This window comes from Sinohyriopsis cumingii, chromosome 6 (genome assembly GCF_028554795.1).
Source record: "Sinohyriopsis cumingii isolate HCF-2022 chromosome 6, ASM2855479v2, whole genome shotgun sequence".
Lineage (NCBI taxonomy): Eukaryota > Metazoa > Mollusca > Bivalvia > Unionida > Unionidae > Sinohyriopsis > Sinohyriopsis cumingii.
Window position 1 is genome coordinate 153408015 of NC_142966.1, and position 22147 is coordinate 153430161.

Consider the following 22147-nt stretch of genomic DNA (forward strand, 5'->3'; position numbering starts at 1 on the left):
CTCTGTCAGAACTCCGTTTGACGCTCATGGTTTCGTTGCGCTAAATATGCGAAACAAATACCACTGGATTCGGAAAGCAAATGTGCCACAGCAAAGACAGAATGATGTTATGATTGGCATTTCTGCCTTGTTAGCACACATTGGAACGTGGCATATTTTCTTGCTGTAGCGGCACCTTTATGATGAGCTTCGGATACGCTTTGTTTACTGGAAAATAGATTTCCTTCTCGGAACCAATAAAACGGGATCACTTGAGCGACTACAATAATTTTGGAGAGGTTTTGGAATATCTTGATTTGCGCGCGATCGTAAATTAAGGGAAGAAATAAATGATCGTGTGTCGAAGCGTGGTATGCTTCAGTGGTAAATACGGTATCATTAATCAGCAAGGATATTTGGACCCTGTGGACTTTTGAGTGATTATGACGGTCAGATTATTAGAAAAAGATACAGTGGCTAGTGTTACTCCCCCCATCTCTCGGTCTCTATCTCTCTGTCGTTCTCTGTTTCTTTGTCTTTCTCTGTCTCAGTGTATTAGAAAAAAATTAAATGGCTAGTGCTGCCCCCTTCTATGTTTCTATCTGTATGTCTCTGTCTGAGAGTCTGTCTGTCTGTCTCTGTCCCTCTCTGTCTCTCTATGTGTCTCTGCCTCTGTATCTCTGTTTTTGTCACTGTCTGTTTGTCTGTCTATATCACTGTCTCTCTGTCTCTCTCTGTCTCTCTGTTTCTATCTTTCTGTCTGACTGTTTCTCTCTGTCTGTCTGTCTGTTTCTCTCTCTCTTCATATATATATATATATATATATATATATATATATATATATATATATATATATATATATATATATATATATATATATATATATATATATATATATATATATATATATATATATATATATATAGTTATGTACATTTGATTTAATTTATATCTGATTTAATTGTTTTAAGCTTTAAAATCGTTTTACTTTTTAATTTCATTATATGTCAAAATAATGTAGTTCTGTTTACTAGGATAATTTTTCTAGAAAATAGTTTGACCTTGACTGTTCATTTTTGGAAACACATAAGGCTGACCTGGTTTCCGACCTTAATTCAAAATGAGTAATAGCCACGTGAACAAATTATTTTTAATTTATTTTTATTGTGGAAATAATAAGGTTGAGAATGAGGCTTTGTTGGATACACGACCCTCGGCTTCTAAATAGATTTTAGTGAAGTAAACCACTTTTATTATCGGATTAAAATGATTAGTTCTTATCAAGGACATACAGGGGCTACGTGATTTTTTATATATGTAAAAATGATCACGTGACCCATATCCGTGCATCTGTTTTGCGTAAAATTAAAGTTTTAAACCATCGTTTTAGAGAAATAATCCCATTTGGGCTTCTGAACACTGGGACGTAAAGGTGTTTCTTTTGTTGTGTTATTTTGGAAATTACATTTTAATATTTTTATTCAAATTATTTGGATTCGAAGGATTAAATCGTTTCCTGGAAATTTTTTTGAGTGCTCATACAGAATTCTTGAACAAAGACATTTCTTTTTATTTGGATTTCCAAAACCGGAGGATTATTTCTTGTGTTTCTACAAGGAACTATAGACTACAACATTCAACAGGATACAGCATACGTGTAGCCTTCCGTCTTAGATTTTTCGTCGGGATTCGAACTTGAAATCTGTAGAACATTTGAATATTAGGACTTTATACAATTTATTCGTGGATTATTCTTCGATTATATTTGGATTTGATAGTTATTATTTTGTCATTTTTACAGTAATTTTCTAGGGTAATAAATAATTTGTTAAATTTGTCAAAGCTTGTTGTTTTCATTCTTTCTTGTGTTACTGTTTATTCGAACCTAAGAATGAATATATATATATATATATATATATATATATATATATATATATATATATATATATATATATATATATATATATATATATATATATATATATATATATGTGTGTATATATATATGTATATATATATATGTATATATATATATATATATATATATATATATATATATATATATATATATATATATATAGAGAGAGAGAGAGAGAGAGAGAGAGAGAGAGAGGTAGGCTGGATGGATAAATGCATGGCTGGATGGTTGGATGGATGGATAGCTAGGTAGATAGATTGATACAGACAGACAGACAGATAGATATATAGATAGATACATACATAGATAGATACATACATAGATAGATAGAGACAGGACAGACAGAGATACTACAGTTTCTTATAAGACAATAATACAATTTAAAACAATGCATCAGCTTTGTCGTGATTTTTTCCTTCTCAAGTAATGCATTGCCTTTTTGTCCTCTCTCTTCTCTTTTTAACATTTATTTCTTCCTCTCTCGTTTCTTTCTTTGTTCTCTTCATTCCTTTGTTGTATTAATTTTATTGTTTTAATTTTTTCTTTCTTACTGATTATCTACTAATTTATCTCCTTTCTCTTTCTTGGTATCTTGTTTTCAAACAATAATGTCTGTATTTCTTCTTCTTTTCCCAAATCACACTAGCTTCGACCAAACTGTTTTGAAAGTCGTGCCTATAAATATTAGTGCCGAAAGTTAATCTACGAAGATTTGCAACAAGATATGCAAATGGCAACAAATAGAAAACCAATACTCTTGTAAATCCGCCAACTTTACTGGAATTTTATATATGAGAGCAATTTATCTGAACTCATAAAAATTAGGCTTCCTGAGTTAAAAGAAAACGTGTTATCAATCCAGTTAATAAAACCCCGACCATCTGGTTTAAAGCACGAGCGAAGCGTTTCGTGGATGCTTAATATTGCATTGGTTTAATTTTTTCAAAAGTAAAGTTCAAACTGCTATGCATGCACGTGTGGACCGATCACATGAGCTGCGAGCTGAGTAAACCTAGTTATATTTTGATGCTTGATTAGACCTAAGTTAAATATTATTTTTTCTATTATTAATTAGCTAAAAGCGCATAAAATATCGATCAATATTTGACACCTTTAACTTCTTTTGCAAATAAATCAAGTTGTTGTGTCATTTACTGTTCGAAGAACATCTAATAAAATGTACATTGTTGACTAAGAACAACGGTTTCCTGACCCTTTCCTTCCTTTTCAAGTACATCACTCTTTACATTGTTATGATAAAATAGCAAAAATGCCAGAACCCTTTTTTAAAATCAAACTTTACTAAAGACTGATTACCTGAACAAAGGTTGGGAAATACATCACGTTTGCCAATACGTACATATTCATCAATGTAAGAAATAAATCACTTTTCTTCTTTCTTGTTGATACCTCTCTAAAAACCACAAAACCAAAAAAGGTATTGTGATTTGTGACAATCGTTGTCCCATTTATAATCTTTGCCTTTCTTTCTTGTATTTTACAGTTGATAGAAAGCTAATGAATAGTGTTAAATTTTAATGGCATTAATTATATTTTTGCTTTATTTAGTACGAGTCCTTTTTTGGGTGGGGTCACTTCTTCGAGTATGGGGTGTTTCAATTCTTACTCATTTATAAAATCCATGGGACATATTAAAATATAATTGAAAATTATGACAATAAAAGACATTTTATCTGTAATAAATGTCAAGATATCTAGATTTTATTTTACAAGATTTCACACATCATTTCATTAGTAAAAAATTTTGTAAGTTAGCAGAAAAGCGTGTTTGGGTCAACATTTTCATGAGTCAGAAAGTGAATGTTGTATTGGAATGTCTCACTCATTTATATCTAACTGGAACTTATTTTCTACATATACTTTTTAATTTTAGCTTAAGTTTTTCATAATTGTAGTTTTCATATTTTGTTTGAACAACTGGCACTTTTCAGTAGATTACTATTTCCTACACAAAATTTTCCATTCTTTAGTTAATCTTTATTTTAACTTTTACATAATCTGGCGTCTCGATTTTGTTGGGTGCATATGGTTTATGATTATATCTTTAATATTTTAAAATTAACGTTCTGTTTTGATAATAATTAATTAGCTTGTGTTCTAATAGTATATGATATTTCATAATTTTCTTTAAAGGATTGTTTTATCGACTAGAAATGTTTATATGGAACACGTAGCAGCATTTGATCTGTACGTTGAAGACATATTATACTGGATACAGCTCTAAAATAATTATGATTAGTTCAATAAAAATTATCTTCTGATCCAAGTGGAGGCTCACGAACTGCTGTAATGTTTCTGATGTTTCGTAGATTTGTTATTAATTTTTGTAAGTGTAATTAAAAGTAGACAAATAATTATTTAATTTGCTAAAGTTTACTGAAGACAACGGACCTTGGTACCAAAAACAGAAGGGCAACACAATGTCTATAGTTTTCATGGATTGATGGAAAATGAGACGACAAAATTAGATATGTATTTGTGATATTGCGTACGGATAATTTGTTCTAGTGACCGATAATTTGGATAGTTACCTGGACTTACGTACTTAACAAAAAATGTGTCCCATCCTGAAAGTTTAATAAAAACCTATTTAAGAACAGCACCTTTATGTTACGATGCATAATTACTACCTTGTTTTAGCAATGTCTTTATTGCCTAGCCTATAAGGTGCTCAGGTTGATATGTTTTATACAGGCGGAACCTACATGACAGAATAGCGTATATTCAGTACTGTGTTAAAAGGATAGACATCTAAACATTTGATATGATTTATTTAAACCAGTAAAGTTTGCTGCTTCTCATAGGCTGGCAATAGTTTTTGTAAACTGTTTTGAATACAAATAGGTAAAATACAAAGGAATTTTAAAAAATTGTTTCGTCTGGTACTTTATATAACTCCTGAAGGCAACAGAGAAAACAGTTTTAAAAAATACGCTCTGATCACATGTTGCATATTACAGTCGCAATTCAGAATGGTTCAAACTTTGCATACCAACACATTAGGTCTCAGATGGAAGGTTTCCGCTTTCATTTAAACGGTGTGTAACACGGCAAACGGTGCATCTTAAATTGTTAGGTGTAACATCATATGTAGTTTTCATGTGCTGATAATCTCGAATTTCAGGAATTTAATTCACAAATATTATCTATTTTCTTAGAAAGAAATATATCTTAAAAAAAATTATATATCCAGTAGGTATTTGGCTTAGTTTTAACATACGTTCTACTTTGATTCATCCTTGGTCGATTACAATTGTACCGTTTTGGTATGCAGTGTAATGGTTATATAATTACAATGCTTTGTTTGTTATTCCTAAATATCTTAGAATTTTCTGCATCAGACAAGCAGTTTAAAACTGAACGTTACAAAGGTATAAAGAGTTTTGTAAAAGGAATTATAAATTTAATCTCTCCTTAGAAAGAACCCGATTACAGAAAAAATATTTTAAAAATAAACTTCGCATTTATACAAAAATGCATACACACACAGACACACAGACACACAAACACACACAGACACACACAGAGACACACACAGAGACACACACTGCAACATATTTTAAGTTACTGTCTAATTAGGATCTCAGTGTTTGACTAAAAAGGTAACAATAGTAGTATTACAATATTTTGTGAATAGATATTAATGGAAGACTTAGGTACGAGCTAGAACTTGCAAAATATGATACAGGAAAATTAGATACGAATTGTAACCAGCAAAACAGGATGTACGAGTGTTACAACAATGTATAGTGTGTTACCCAAACTATGTTCAGTTACTCTCATACTTAATGAACATAATCGTGGATATTTCATGAATCAATATGAATTATCTACTCGAGTTTAATCTCAACAACCTGACTTGCAAACCCCCTCTCTCCGAATCCATGACAAATTTTCCCACTGATCTTTATTAGCTAAACCACGAGGGAGGGAGTAGACTGGTTACCGTCTGCGTAGACATTTGACTGACATTTGTGGCATTTATCAGGGAAGCCGTCCAGCAATCAAGACACACACGAGGTTCCATTTATATTAAAACTCCATAACTGTTCTTTAATGAGTTGAAAACGATACAAGGCTTGGATTGTTGGTGGAAAGGGGGTTCGTGGAAAATAAAATAGACAATTTGAGATAGTGTTTCCCCGTCTGATGGAATAGAGCATGTGCTGAGTGCCAAGTCAATCACTCCAAATTCTTGAAAAATTGCTGGTCAAGCTGCCTCAGTATGTGACATGACAAGAATTTCTGCTGAATTAAACTGACATATGCTTTCGTTTTCTTTTCATTTAAGCCAGGAACACCTACATAGAGAGATATATGATCTGATAGGAAAAACCCGTATGTATCAGAATGGCGAGTTTAGTCAAAACTTATACAAAACCCATCACAATGACACAATTTGTGGCACTGTATAAAACGGCAAGCTTTGCATAAAACTCAAAATCTCGCTACATAAAAAAGAATAACCAGATATGAAGAAACTAAATTACGTTATGCCACCTTGACGTGCAGTCATGTTTTTAAGTGCTAGATTGTCTATGAAGATATTTTTATGGCATCCATGATTGACATTCCTGTGATAAAAACTAAAGGTTTTGCCAAAATATGCATGTAAAGTATAAAAAAGGATGTATGTGAAGCTCTAAACGTTTCCTTTCAGTGGCTTCAGTGATATTTTGTGTTCTAATTGGCTTTGTAAACAGAAGATGTATATACCATTCTCCCATAAGGTAAATATGCAGCTTAGTGTATTGAATATAGATACATATCTACAGATTAAAATAAAAATCATAACATGTCCGATATCGAGATCGAGATCGAGAGAGAGAGAGAGAGTTTAACTGTGGTTTGTCAACATGAGTGTTGGGGTATTTGGCATCTATGATAGATTATTTCAGATTATTTTTAAAATTATATATCGTGTGCACCAAATAAATGTCAGCCATTTTTCTCAGTTTGTTCGCTGTAAATCAAGGCAAGTAGTTTATCTCAATGAAAAATGACAATTGATATTTTGTGGTCGTACGGCACAGCGATAAACTCCGAGAGAACGTGAGCGTCTAACCGTCAACGATATTTGGATAGCTTCGCCATTACTGGACTTTTGTCATTTCGAATGAATCAAGTGATACCGCGTCTGGGACGGAACGAGCGGATGTGATAAGAAATATCTTAATGTTGTGGGAAAAGTGAGATGACCTGCGGTTGACTTAGTCCTAACTAAACTGTCATATATAGCATCAACTCTCTACAGATAAGTTCTGCCAGCATCTGGAAGTTAATTGTTTTCGTGTTTGAAATGAGGACACTTTTCTGTCGGAGACAACTGGCACGCATACACATGTATTGTCGGTATTGCGTATTCGAATTTATGAGACAGTATTTAAGATCCGACAGTAACTTAACTTAATTATTCCATCCTCTTGTAAATTACAGTATTTTCGAGTACGTACCGCCTTAGCATCTTGGAGTTTATTTTTTGTGTGTGTTCGTTTTCAAGAAAGAAAAAAAGTTAAACATTCAGTCAAGTACATCACTAGAGTTAGAGGATGAATTAATACAGTAAAGATGAATGGACACAAAGAATGAGATGCAAAGACTGTATAATTCTGTAATTACTAAATTTCAAACATGTAAAAGCATGATTTCCGTTATTTAATTGTAACAAGAAAATTAGGAATACATTGGTCCAGTAAAACCTTTATGAAAATGGATTAAAGTACGGAATTCACTGACATCATGAAATCATAGAATCGTTAAAACGTTTCTGCTTTTTTTGCCAGAATGTTTTCAATAGTATCACATGTAACAATCTCATTGCTATCGCGCAGAAGACACTGAAGTTGTCACCACTAGTCCTTATGAAACTTATTGATTTTATTTATTATTTATTGATTTGTTTATTTATTGAAGCGTTGAGTAAGGCTTTCAGAAATATTAAAGAGTATCTTAGGAAGTAAAGAATTAGGAAATCAGGAATTAACTGGAAAACATATGGATCCCACAAAGAAACACTTCAGCGTTTTATAGTCGCAAATTTTAGGCATAATTCATATTTATCATTAAAAAAAAGGCATTGTCTTTAGCAATTCTTTCCGAATGATCTGGCGAATTTCACAATAAGAAGTAACCAGACCATAACTATATAACATTTTAACAACAAATTCATTGAGGCAGAAGAATTATATTTTGTAATATGATGCGGGTTTTTTCCATGGGTCCATACGTCGGTAAAGATCGGGCATTACTGAGACTATTTAATTGTTCCTAGATTGTTTATTTGGTCAGACAGTGTTACAACTGTTCATTTATTAGCATTTATGCAAAGTTTGTCAGCACATTCGTGACGTTATGTGCAGGCTTGTTTTAAAGAAAATTGCACACTCAGTGTAAACGACATTCTTGAGTAGAATATCTTGAAAAAGGCAAAACAACCAAAAAGCATTTATACGGCGTGAGGCAAAAAATAACAATGACAACATTACACCTGTAGTTTATAAAAGGCAAAACAACAAAAGCATTTATTTGGCATAATAAAAAACAAAACAAAAACAATGAGAGCATTGCAGCAATTATGTATAGATATATCACGCTGACAGTAGGGATCGCGGCTGGAATACAATATATTACATCAATACCAAAATAAAAAAGGTCGAAACAGAGTTCTTTAGGTAGATTATTGGCGACTAGTTGCCCGTAATGGTGACCATCTTTCCATCACTGGTCAAATAAATCAGTCACAAACTGTGTCTTTTGTTTCTTTATTGTTGACAAATTTACCCACACACCCAAACTTCACAACACGTTCCAGACGTAAGATAAATCTTACCTATAACTGGCGAGATGCAAGCATTACTTGCATGATTTGTGACCAACGACGAAGCAGACGACATAAAGTCCTAGTGGTACGTCCAATAATCGATGTGAAATATGCCGTGGGTGACCACAATAATAAATTGCCTTTGTCTTTTCAAAAGGCAAATAATTATTGAAAATTGCATGAAATAATTATTTCTTGCCCTTTGGCAATGGAACTCGATGTAGCTGTTTTAGATTGGTCTCTCGCATGAATTATGATCAGTTCAGTATAGCATCAATATCGTCTTTACTACTACTACTACTGATGATGATTATGCTGCTGCTGCTGCTGATGATGATTATGATGGTGATGATGATAGCGTTGCTTAAACTCTACCCATCACTATGAATTTAATGGTTCTACTTTCATCATTGTTGTTTGTTACAACACTACAATAACTTTGCTTCCAAAATAAATAAAGAAAGAAATAAAGAAATAAAGAAAAACAGAAGTATTAATATGCAATGTATTGTAAAACAATTTTCGCGTGTTTGTTTATTTGCGCATATATTTGTTTATTTCCCGCAAAAGAGCGGGAACCTCCTATGTTGTCCCCGTTAAACCTGCGATGAACCAGGTAAGACTTTCACTAAGCACATAAAGTAAATACGAGTCCATCAAATTTATTTCGTTTCAGACGATCACGGCTCTCTAATTCAGAATTTAAAATATCGACTATAAATCAGCTATCAGTGTACTAAGAAATAAATGCCCTTTCATGTTTGCCGCCGCCAGTCCAGTTATTATACAATAAACACGTAACGATTTGGTCACCAGTCGTCGTCCAAAGGTCGATTAGGTACTACTGGTGTTGAATCGGTGCACCTCAGGGGTTTAGGTGGACAGTGCTGAACAGGTCAGTTCACCATGGAGCTGACAGTTTATGTTCACAAACTGATGGACAGTGGTGGTTGACCCGCCAATGTGTCTCCAAGTCCCCAACCCACAGCTATATCCATCAATTTCTGTTATGCACTTGGGTCTTATTACAACTGTAATTGACAACAAACCTGTAAGCATGCATGTGAGCAAGTGCACTGTCATGTATTTTTTTTCCCCCGGTCTCCTGAATATGCCAAATTCATTCCTATCTCTTGTTTTCATGATAATAGGCTGTTAATGCTCATATGATCAAAGCAAAAACGATAAAATATTTCTGCAAAAGTGCAAGTTTTATGTTTGGATCCATTATTAGGAACAGTGGTGGGGATATCCCGTGTTTCATGTGCACATTTCAATTTACACCGTAACATGCAGTCCTTCATCTATTAGATTTAAAAATCATTTGGATAAACCTAAACTAAACAGATTTATAAAAAATTTCTCATTAAAAGTTCTTTCGCAGATTTTGTAAGTTTTGTGTGATCGCCCGGCTATACCTCCCAATTAACCCTGTTATTCGGACAGCTTTGTTTTGGACGTGTATTTCATTGTCAGAGAATAGGTTTCTTCTTTTACAAATTAAATGGAAAGACTAAATGTGGTTAATCGAAGGGGGTGGTATCATTTATGGAATGGTCTGAATGAACCAGTTTTATGATTACTTTCTTCAAACATGTTGGATTTCTTGGTGTTTATGCGGATATGGAGGCTTTTTTTTTTTTTTTTTTTTTTTTGTTGTTGTTGTTGAGTTGAGACAATGTTACGATGGCTTGGATGGACCAAGCTAAAGATTACACAAAGCTCACAAGTCTGATGAACTATTTCCGCCGGAGATTGTGGAATTCCCATTCCATATGGGGCTGTGCTAGAGAAACTTGACCTTTAATGATTTTCGGACATTTTTAGACTAATTTTTGTTACACTAGCATACTTTCTTCCTTCGCCATAAATAGTCTTCTTTAATATCTTTGTCACAAAAAAGTATGAAATATAGATAAACTTTATAAAATTATTTTGATGGCATTTAAATTAAAAGTCTTTTCTCGCGCATTTTCCACAACTAAATTCAGAATATTTGGATTTTCAGGAATCTGGAAATCCTAGATACATTCAGGCTTAAATCTAAAAACCGACATAGATACTTCATGCTAGTACATATATATTTTATGCTAGTACATATATATTTTATGCTAGTACATATATTATTCATGCTGGTACACATATACCTCATGCTAGTACATAGATAATTCATGATAGTACATAGATACTTTACGCTAGTACATAGGTACTTCATGCTAGTGCATATATAATTCATGTTAATACATAGATACTTCATGTCAATGTAAATATAATTCATGCTTGTACATATATAATTCATGCTTGTACATATATAATTCATGCTAGTACATAGATAAGTCATTCTAGTACACATATACTTCATGCTATTAATTAGATACTTCATGCTTGTACATAGATTCTTCATGCTACTACATAGATATTTCATGCTTGTACATAGATTATTCATGCTACTACATAGATACTTCATGCTTGTACATAGATTATTCATGCTAGTACATAGATTAATCATGCTAGTACATATATACTTCATGCTAGTACATATATACTTCATGCTAGTACATATATACTTCATGCTAGTACATATATACTTCATGCTAGTACATATATACTTCATGCTAGTACATACATACTTCATGCTAGTACATAGATTATTCATGCTAGTACATATATACTTCATGCTTGTACATAGATACTTCATGCTAGTACATATATACTTCATGCTTGTACATAGATACTTCATGCTTGTACATATATACTTCATGCTTGTACATATATACTTCATGCTTGTACATATATACTTCATGCTAGTACATATATACTTCATGCTAGTACATATATACTTCATGCTTGTACATAGATTATTCATGCTACTACATATATACTTCATGCTTGTACATAGATACTTCATGCTAGTACATACATACTTCATGCTAGTACATAGATTATTCATGCTAGTACATATATACTTCATGCTTGTACATAGATACTTCATGCTAGTACATATATACTTCATGCTTGTACATAGATACTTCATGCTTGTACATATATACTTCATGCTTGTACATATATACTTCATGCTAGTACATATATACTTCATGCTTGTACATATATACTTCATGCTAGTACATATATACTTCATGCTTGTACATAGATTATTCATGCTACTACATAGATACTTCATGCTTGTACATAGATTATTCATGCTAGTACATAGATTATTCATGCTAGTACATATATACTTCATGCTAGTACATATATACTTCATGCTAGTACATACATACTTCATGCTAGTACATATATACTTCATGCTTGTACATACATACTTCATGCTAGTACATATATACTTCATGCTTGTACATATATACTTCATGCTAGTACATACATACTTCATGCTAGTACATATATACTTCATGCTTGTACATAGATTATTCATGCTACTACATAGATACTTCATGCTTGTACATAGATTATTCATGCTAGTACATAGATTATTCATGCTAGTACATATATACTTCATGCTAGTACATATATACTTCATGCTTGTACATAGATACTTCATGCTAGTACATACATACTTCATGCTAGTACATAGATTATTCATGCTAGTACATATATACTTCATGCTTGTACATAGATTATTCATGCTAGTACATATATACTTCATGCTTGTACATATATACTTCATGCTAGTACATAGATTATTCATGCTAGTACATATATACTTCATGCTAGTACATATATACTTCATGCTTGTACATATATACTTCATGCTAGTACATATATACTTCATGCTAGTACATATATACTTCATGCTTGTACATATATACTTCATGCTTGTACATAGATTATTCATGCTACTACATAGATACTTCATGCTTGTACATAGATTATTCATGCTAGTACATATATACTTCATGCTTGTACATATATACTTCATGCTTGTACATATATACTTCATGCTTGTACATATATGCTTCATGCTTGTACATATATACTTCATGCTTGTACATAGATTATTCATGCTACTACATAGATACTTCATGCTTGTACATATATACTTCATGCTTGTACATATATACTTCATGCTAGTACATATATACTTCATGCTAGTACATATATACTTCATGCTTGTACATAGATTATTCATGCTACTACATAGATACTTCATGCTTGTACATAGATTATTCATGCTAGTACATAGATTATTCATGCTAGTACATATATACTTCATGCTAGTACATATATACTTCATGCTAGTACATACATACTTCATGCTAGTACATAGATTATTCATGCTTGTACATATATACTTCATGCTAGTACATATATACTTCATGCTAGTACATATATACTTCATGCTAGTACATATATACTTCATGCTAGTACATACATACTTCATGCTAGTACATAGATTATTCATGCTAGTACATATATACTTCATGCTTGTACATATATACTTCATGCTTGTACATACATACTTCATGCTAGTACATATATACTTCATGCTTGTACATATATACTTCATGCTAGTACATACATACTTCATGCTAGTACATATATACTTCATGCTAGTACATATATACTTCATGCTTGTACATATATACTTCATGCTTGTACATATATACTTCATGCTAGTACATATATACTTCATGCTAGTACATATATACTTCATGCTAGTACATATATACTTCATGCTTGTACATAGATTATTCATGCTACTACATAGATACTTCATGCTTGTACATAGATTATTCATGCTAGTACATAGATTATTCATGCTAGTACATATATACTTCATGCTAGTACATATATACTTCATGCTAGTACATACATACTTCATGCTAGTACATAGATTATTCATGCTAGTACATAGATTATTCATGCTAGTACATATATACTTCATGCTAGTACATATATACTTCATGCTAGTACATAGATTATTCATGCTAGTACATATATACTTCATGCTAGTACATACATACTTCATGCTAGTACATACATACTTCATGCTAGTACATATATACTTCATGCTAGTACATATATACTTCATGCTAGTACATATATACTTCATGCTTGTACATATATACTTCATGCTTGTACATATATACTTCATGCTAGTACATAGATTATTCATGCTTGTACATATATACTTCATGCTTGTACATATATACTTCATGCTTGTACATAGATACTTCATGCTTGTACATAGATTATTCATGCTACTACATAGATACTTCATGCTTGTACATATATACTTCATGCTTGTACATATATACTTCATGCTTGTACATATATACTTCATGCTTGTACATAGATACTTCATGCTTGTACATATATACTACATGCTTGTACATATATACTTCATGCTTGTACATAGATACTTCATGCTAGTACATAGATTATTCATGCTTGTACATATATACTACATGCTTGTACATATATACTTCATGCTTGTACATATATACTACATGCTTGTACATATATACTTCATGCTTGTACATATATACTTCATGCTTGTACATATATACTTCGTGCTAGTTGATAACATTGTATTAAAAGTTTGTAGGTGCATTTGTCTTTTTGTACATTTAAGTCCACATTTACCCTTGTGTTCCATATCTTAGGTCCATGTTTACCATTCTGTTCAATGATAGTTTCATACATCAAATGAACAGTCATAAATAATCATTGCATCTTACATATTGACCCAAACATCTGTTACATTATATGCTTCTTACACAGGCATAGTTTACGTTACATAAGAAATCATGGATATCTCTGGAGTGCTTAACATCAAATCATACTTCAAAAGATTAATCCGGTCTTTTGGCAACACGAGTTCCTGGTCCTTCTCAAGCTTCGGCATATTTCTGGATCACTTGTACTTAGTATTTGGTCAGTAATTAGTACCCTCTCGTTTTCTTGACAAATACAATTATGCCTAATTCGGGGCTAATATGGTTTAATGTGTGCCGCATCATCCAGCCCAATGAAGTGAGAATGTAACAACGGTTGCTGCTGCTGGAAACCTTTGAAGAACCGATAACTTTCTGCACAAGTGACGACGGATGTCGCACAGAGGCCAATCCAAGTGCCTTTTCGCAAGAATCTCGCATTTCCACCTTTCAGTCAATTGGTTTATCTAATGGATGCTGGGGAGATGAAATAGTCAACCCTCCAGATATTATGTCTGCTTGAAAGACTAGTTTCAGTTCATTAATCTCCAATAAAACAACAGGCAGAAATAGCCGTTTGATTACGATGACCTCGTGTTGAGAGTCTGGGCAGAGCTTATCGGATTACGTCCGCATGTGGAATTGTTCTGGCTAATTATCAAACGTATGCCGAATGTCCAGCAGATAGCTTCTTGTTACTTAATCAGAGAAGGACCTGTGTTTGGACAAGATCTACTCATGGATTTTTAAGAGCCTCGCAACTCTTTACTTTTGAATGGTCAGTTTTTAAAACTGTATTTTTTATTACCTCCACATGTGGAATTATTATTGCCCAAGTGTGACCAGTATACAGCTATTACGGACTTCAACCGAACCGTGTATCTAAGTCGAAACAATACCTTTTGTGATAAATTTGTTTGTCTAAGCATTTATTTATTTGTCATATATGTTAGACTTTGGTTGCCGACACTAGAAAAATGTCAAATACGTTCATTTTATTTGACCAGAGGTGGTTTTAGATTTCTAACGACAATTATTTGGTCACAACAATTACCCTCACTTTATATTATCACTAAAACAAGTGTACTATATTTAAAGTAATCTTTACACCAAATTAACAACGGTAAACAATGCAAAGTAATTAAATCAAAATAAACAAAGATAACAAATGCAGTGTAATTAAACCAAAATGAAGAACCGTAACAACGCAAAGTAGTTCAAACAAATAAATGAAGGTAAACAATGTAATCAAACCAAAATGAACAAAAGATAAACAATGCAAAGTAATCAAGCCAAAATGAACAAATATAAACAATGCCAAGTAATTTCACCAAACTAAACAAAATATAAACAATGCAAAGTAATTAAACCAAAATGAACAAAAAGATAAACAATGCCAAGTAATTATACCAAACTGAAGAAAATATAAACAATGCAAAGTAATTAAACCAAAATGAACAAAAAGATAAACAATGCAAAGTAATTAAACCAAAATGAACAAAAAGATAAACAATGCAAAGCAATTAAGCCAAAATGAAACAAAGCAGAGTGCAAAATACTAATAAAAAATAGATTAAAATAAAAACTGTATCCACCATAATCTTATCGCAGAACTTCCAGTACATAAAAAGTACTTAGTATTGCAAGTGTGTGCGTGTGTGTGTGTGTGTGTGTGTGTGTGTGTTAGAGACAGAGAGAAAAGAGAGAGAGAAAAAAAGATAGATGACAATAAGTGAACTACATGAATATGTATGATACAGATAGTTTAAATTGACCGATGGTCAACCAAATCGATTAGTGGGAATATAACCATATCAGCGATTGACCAATACGGTTTCATGATGTATCAGTTAATATGTTGGTAAAACACCTGGACAGACAAATAGCATGCGGACAAAACATCATACTGAAGACTGTCTGTCTGTCTGTACGTGCGTCCTGAGTTATTTGTGATATCATTCATGTACACAAGTACCATTTCATTTCTCTTATTCTGAAGGTCATCAATAAATGAATGGTTCACATGCCCATCTTTGATATTTAAAAGAACTCAGATTTTTTTTTAATGACGATATTCAGATTGTCCTTCACGATTGTAATTAGGTTGAGACAGGTTATTGCTGTAAATGGTTCATGTCTCCTGATATAAGAAAACATAATCGTTTTTAATATATCAACCACCTGGTTATCAAGAAGCATCTATGTAAATTACTTTTGCAAAGGAGTTAATTTCAGTTACAAAATTTATTACTTCATTCTCGTAGTGATAATAGTTGCTCTCGCAGGTGCATGCCAAGAAAAGACAAGTTAAAAAGACATTTCGTGACACGATGAACCGTTATTAAATGCAAGAATAAGTTGGTATGATAACTGTGAATTGCAATGGAATGAACAAATATTGTACTTATAGGAAGATGTATTCAAAGGACCATATATTCTGTTGAAAGGACCATATATTCTATTGAAAGGACCACATATTCTATTGAAAGGGACATATATTGTAATTGAAAGGATCACATTCCATTGAATGAAAAATATACGGTATTGATAGGAACATATATTGTGTTTAAATGAACACGTAATGTGTGGAAAGGAACAAAATTTGTGCGAAAGGAACATAGAATGTGCTGAAAGGAACACATATTGTATGGAAGGGAACATAAATTGTATTGAAAAGAACATATATTGTGTTGAAAGGAACACATTTTGTATTGAAAGGAACATATATTGTGTTGAAAGTAACACATCTTGTGTTGAAAGGAACACATTTTGTGTTGAAAGAAACATATATTTGCATTGAAAGGAACACATATTGTATTGAAACGAACACATATTGTATTCAGATAGGAACATATATTGTACTGAAAAAATATTTATTCTGCCATAGCTTTTTTGTAAAGACAAGAGGTGGTCCTACAATGCAGAATTGGTTACTCCTGGAGTCGCCGTAAGATATTTAGGAAACTTGTATTTAGTTATACTCTATTTCAAGAGAGAGAGAGACAGAGAGAGAGAGAGAGACAGAGAGACAGAGACAGACAAACAGACAGACAGACAGAGAGACTGATAATCAATTGAAAACAAATACAATATGCCAATGTGTTATTCGTGCTTTTGATATGGCAGCAGAAAGTTTCGATGACAGATCACTGTACCTCCAAAACTGATTACATTCCCTTTACATTCCTGGTGCTTTCACTTTTTGTGGCCGCGGAAAGACGTCCCCCATGACAGTTTTGACTACTTCATGGACATTCTCCACTAAAAGAGATTAGTTTACAGACATACTCACTGACAGTGTGCTTCATCAAATCTCTCTTCTGTCCTTGCATCCAATTATTGGGACTTAATATTAGATTTTACCCACGATTCTAAGTACTGATTCTCAGCAGAGAAATACGTACAATTTGATCCGATCAATGGTCACTTTAGTTGAAGTATAACACTCATAAAGCAAAGTGTTTACACAGAACTGTTTACTGGCATGATTATTTAGGTGATTTTACTGAATTTTATATATTATTTTATATGTATGTATGTATGTATGTATGTATGTATGTATGTATGTATGAATGTACGTATGCATGCATGCATGCATGCATGCATGTATGTATGTATGTATGTATGTATGTATGTATGTATGTATGTATGTATGTATGTATGTATGTATGTATGTATGCCAATATTACTCTCTTTCTAAACTAGATATTAGGGCATGAACCGTAAATATGATAATATTTACATGGCGTAACAATTTTGGTCAATCTTGTAACGACATCAGACGTCTGTATTATTACTCTCAGATACATACGTCTGATTTATCGAACGAGTCTTGCGAAGAATTTTCGAGCTACCCTGCAAAACGTTTTAAATGTGCGTGTGATGTTCTCAAAATAGTCGTGCAAGATGTGTTCAAGGAACTAACGAGATTATCCTGGCAAATTAATTACAAAATATCCCAGAGGATGGAACAAACATATTGTAAGAGGATTTCGTCAGATTAGCGAAACATGGACTACATGGTATTTTTCTTAGTCACGAAGCGTAGCATTTTGGATTCTATCCACAGAAACAAGCGATTTACTGAATTAATTTCTTGAGAGATAGAAGTTTTACATGTCACTTTCTGGACAGATGCTTGATTACAAATGATTTGATATAACTAGCTACTAACTGTTTTTAACAATTTTGTGTAGCTTTTCAGTTCTAACATAACTAATCAGATTATGATAAATAAAATATCAATATCGTACAGCGTTCCATTTTCACCCTTAGAACTGCACACTGGATATGTGATACTGTCGCGTGAATCGACAATCGCTCATCCATCCATGGCTGGTTATATTCACTGGGTCCAGTGAGGTCTTCAGCTTTGATGAATCTCTTTCAGAAAGTATGGATAAGAAGTTAAAGATGTATCTTCACACCCAACCCACCCACCCACTCATCCACAAACACCCCCACCTCACCCTCACCCCCCACACATACATACATACATACATACATACATACATACATACATACATACATACATACATACATACATACACAGATGCTGACTTCTTTCTTTCTTACTTTTGAGATACATGATTTGGACTTAGTGTCGGTTCATTGAGTTCAGTGTTATTGAATCACTGAACATGGTATTGTTTCCTAACTTGTCGTTCATCTATGATATACAGCTGATCAAGTATCACGAACTGTAACTTTTGAAGTTTCTACTAATACGTATATGACTTCTTTTACATAAATACATACATTTCTCATTCATTTCCTTAATTCAGACAAGTGACGTGTTATCTTGTCTTAGCTTCCGTGTACAGTGTAAGATCTGGAACATCGTTTTGGAGATTGATTTTAAATTCAGTTTTTGTTGGTCGATAGGACAGATTTGTATGTAGCATAAGCATTCTTTTCTTTTATACCGTTTAAATTATTTACTTATCTTTTTAGTCTCCAAATTGAGCCTTTTCTTCATGGGTCATGCAAATTTCAATTGTGTTTCAATGACATTTTCCAAAGAGCATACACTAGTTTAAGTCTAGCACACAGTTCTTGCGGGCTTTTGCGGCACAAATCATCTGCTGGAAAGTTATTATTGTGCAACATTTACATTCATTAGTAATATTGGTTGTTGTGGAGTTTCTGAGAGGATTGACTCCCCGACATTAAGTCGCTGCGAATTTAAGAACTTAGATATCTATCGGAAACAAATCCAAGACATTAGATCTCCTCAAACTTTTTTGACATCTGGAAACTGGAAAAATATGCAAGAAGCGATAACATGTTTATTATACAGTGTTTCATCAAGCTAATACCAAAGGTCGATACAATATACTGCAACGGCACACAAAAAGATTAAGCACAGAGTTAACCATCATGTCCACGGGAAAAGTGGCTCAAGAAGTCCAGGGATTTTAATCCAGTTTTCATTCTTCTCCATGCTTTGAATCAGCAGAATACCAGAACGTTATCAAACATGTTATATTCTGTAAGCAAATATTTACAGCCATGTAAACAAAATGGTCGAAACAAGACTGGTGAGATTTCAGTTCCTACCAATCTGATCCGTGCGATTTATTTTTTTTTAAAAAAAACAAAAAACAACAGGTCTTATTAGATTGTATATGAAATTTGATATTTTTGATCCAAATGCGGATAAATAACTTTTTCTTGGATTTCTTGTATCCGTCTCTATCAAAGATAACTTACCCGGCTGGTTGTTGTTGTTGTGGTGGTGGTGGTGAGTATGACGTCATTTTATAGCACATGCTATACCATTCATAACGGTTTGTATGTCTGGTGGAGGAAGAACCAGGGAAAACGTTGGGAGGTACTACCGACCCACGGCAAGCTACGGACCAGCCTTCTCATATAGGCTTACACACGTTGGCCAAGCCCGACACTTCAACCCCTGAGGACAGAGGTGAGCCACCTGAGGCCTAACTTACGTGGCTGGTGTAAATTAGCATTCTAAATGCTACATAACCAGTCAATTTTGAGGTAGTCTAGCTTTCGCGTATTTTTGTTGGTCTCAGTGCAAATGAAACAGTTAAACTTTAATAATAATAATAATAATAATAATAATAATAATAATAATAATAATAGTAATAATAATAAAATTAATCATAATAATAATAACATTATTAGTAATAATAATAATAATAATAAATTCTGTTCAGACAAAATGTAACAAGATTACAGTTTAGATAGTATTATTATATAATCGTATATAATGATAATATCTAAATTTGTTGATGGTTTCCGTTGATTTTATATGGTTCTTTCTAAGCAAGATTATTTTCAAATTTCAGGTGTCCGAATTCTATATATGCACTTGATATAAACCAAGGTCTCAGCAGGAAAATACGTTTACATCATATACTTGACATTTTAGTTACCGTCTATACTCGCTTATAAGTTGCGTCAAACTGCAAGCAAAGATCATTACCTGCCACAGCATAATGCGCCTACAGACTAGGGTATATGTTGTTTATTTTACTGATTACTCCTAGCAAGCGGCACAGAGCCAGATCTATGAGACGATAGATTTGAGTCTGTGCGGTTTGCAGTTGGATTCAACTTATAAGCGAGTATAGACAGTGACTAAGAGAAATTTGTGTAACTGATTTCAGAAACAACAAAAACAAACCCCCAACCCACCCAAACAGAACAAAACAACAACACAATCCACCCACCCGCCAAAACCCTAAATTGTTTAAGTTATTATGGAAGAACAATGTTTGAGTTGTTTTTTGTGTCTCTTTTTTAAACTTTCAGTAACTGTGTAATTTCACGACACAACAAATGAGAGGTCGTTACCAGTTATCTTTCCAACAATTGGAGACACATAAAAACCCGGTCATGATATTTGGTCACGCTTGGAAGTTATAGTTAGCCAGAACAATCTATTGTTCATCAATCGAGCGATACGTAATTGTCAATACTACAATAATACACGTATAAATGAAAACAAATATTGTCTTATTTTATATTTCGGTGCATCAAAATATATACTATATTAGCAATACAGGAGACTAAAATCGCAATATGTCTTCTGTTTCAGTTTAATCAAAATAGTATGGCTTACCACTTCATGTCTCTTTATGTTGAAACCTTTAGAGCCAACCTATTATATAAAATATTAATGCTACTAACTTCATTTCCTTATCCCCTGAAGCGGGAGGTCGTGGGTTCGAACCCCGGCCGAGTCATACCAAAGACTTACAAAAATGGTACTAACAGCTTCCTCGCTAGACGCTCAGCATTAAGAGATTAGTGTTAGGACTGGTCGGCCTGGTGTCAGGATAATGTGACTGGGTGGGACATCATGCTACATGTCTGCGGCATGATACCCCAGTGCTAGACATCACTATAAACTGCCACACTGCAGACATCGTAGCAATATGACTGAAAAATTGTTAAAGCTACGTTAAAAATCCAAATCACATACATACATACATCCAGTTGGTTAGAATACGAGAAGTACTTGCTTATAAACTGGCAGTTCTTAATCGAAGTGACATAATGATCTATATCAAAAGGGATAACTGCCACATTTTATGTATTTTTAGCTCTGGCAGATAAAGTCAGGTGCTCACATCCTCTGATGAATGTTATTTTTGTTGTTTTTTGACAAAATTGTTAAAGCTACGTTAAAAATCCTAATCACATGCATACATCCTTATCCTCTGATTAGTGTGGCTTTAAAAAACCTGTGATTTGTGTGACCAA

The 22147-nt window shown here is 33.0% G+C and overlaps 1 protein-coding gene across 4 annotated transcripts in view; it reads left to right on the forward strand.

Annotated features, from left to right (window-relative positions):
- Nucleotides 1–22147, forward strand: part of LOC149798288 (neurobeachin-like) — a 561888-nt gene that overhangs the window by 403799 nt on the left and 135942 nt on the right. The window lies entirely within an intron of this gene.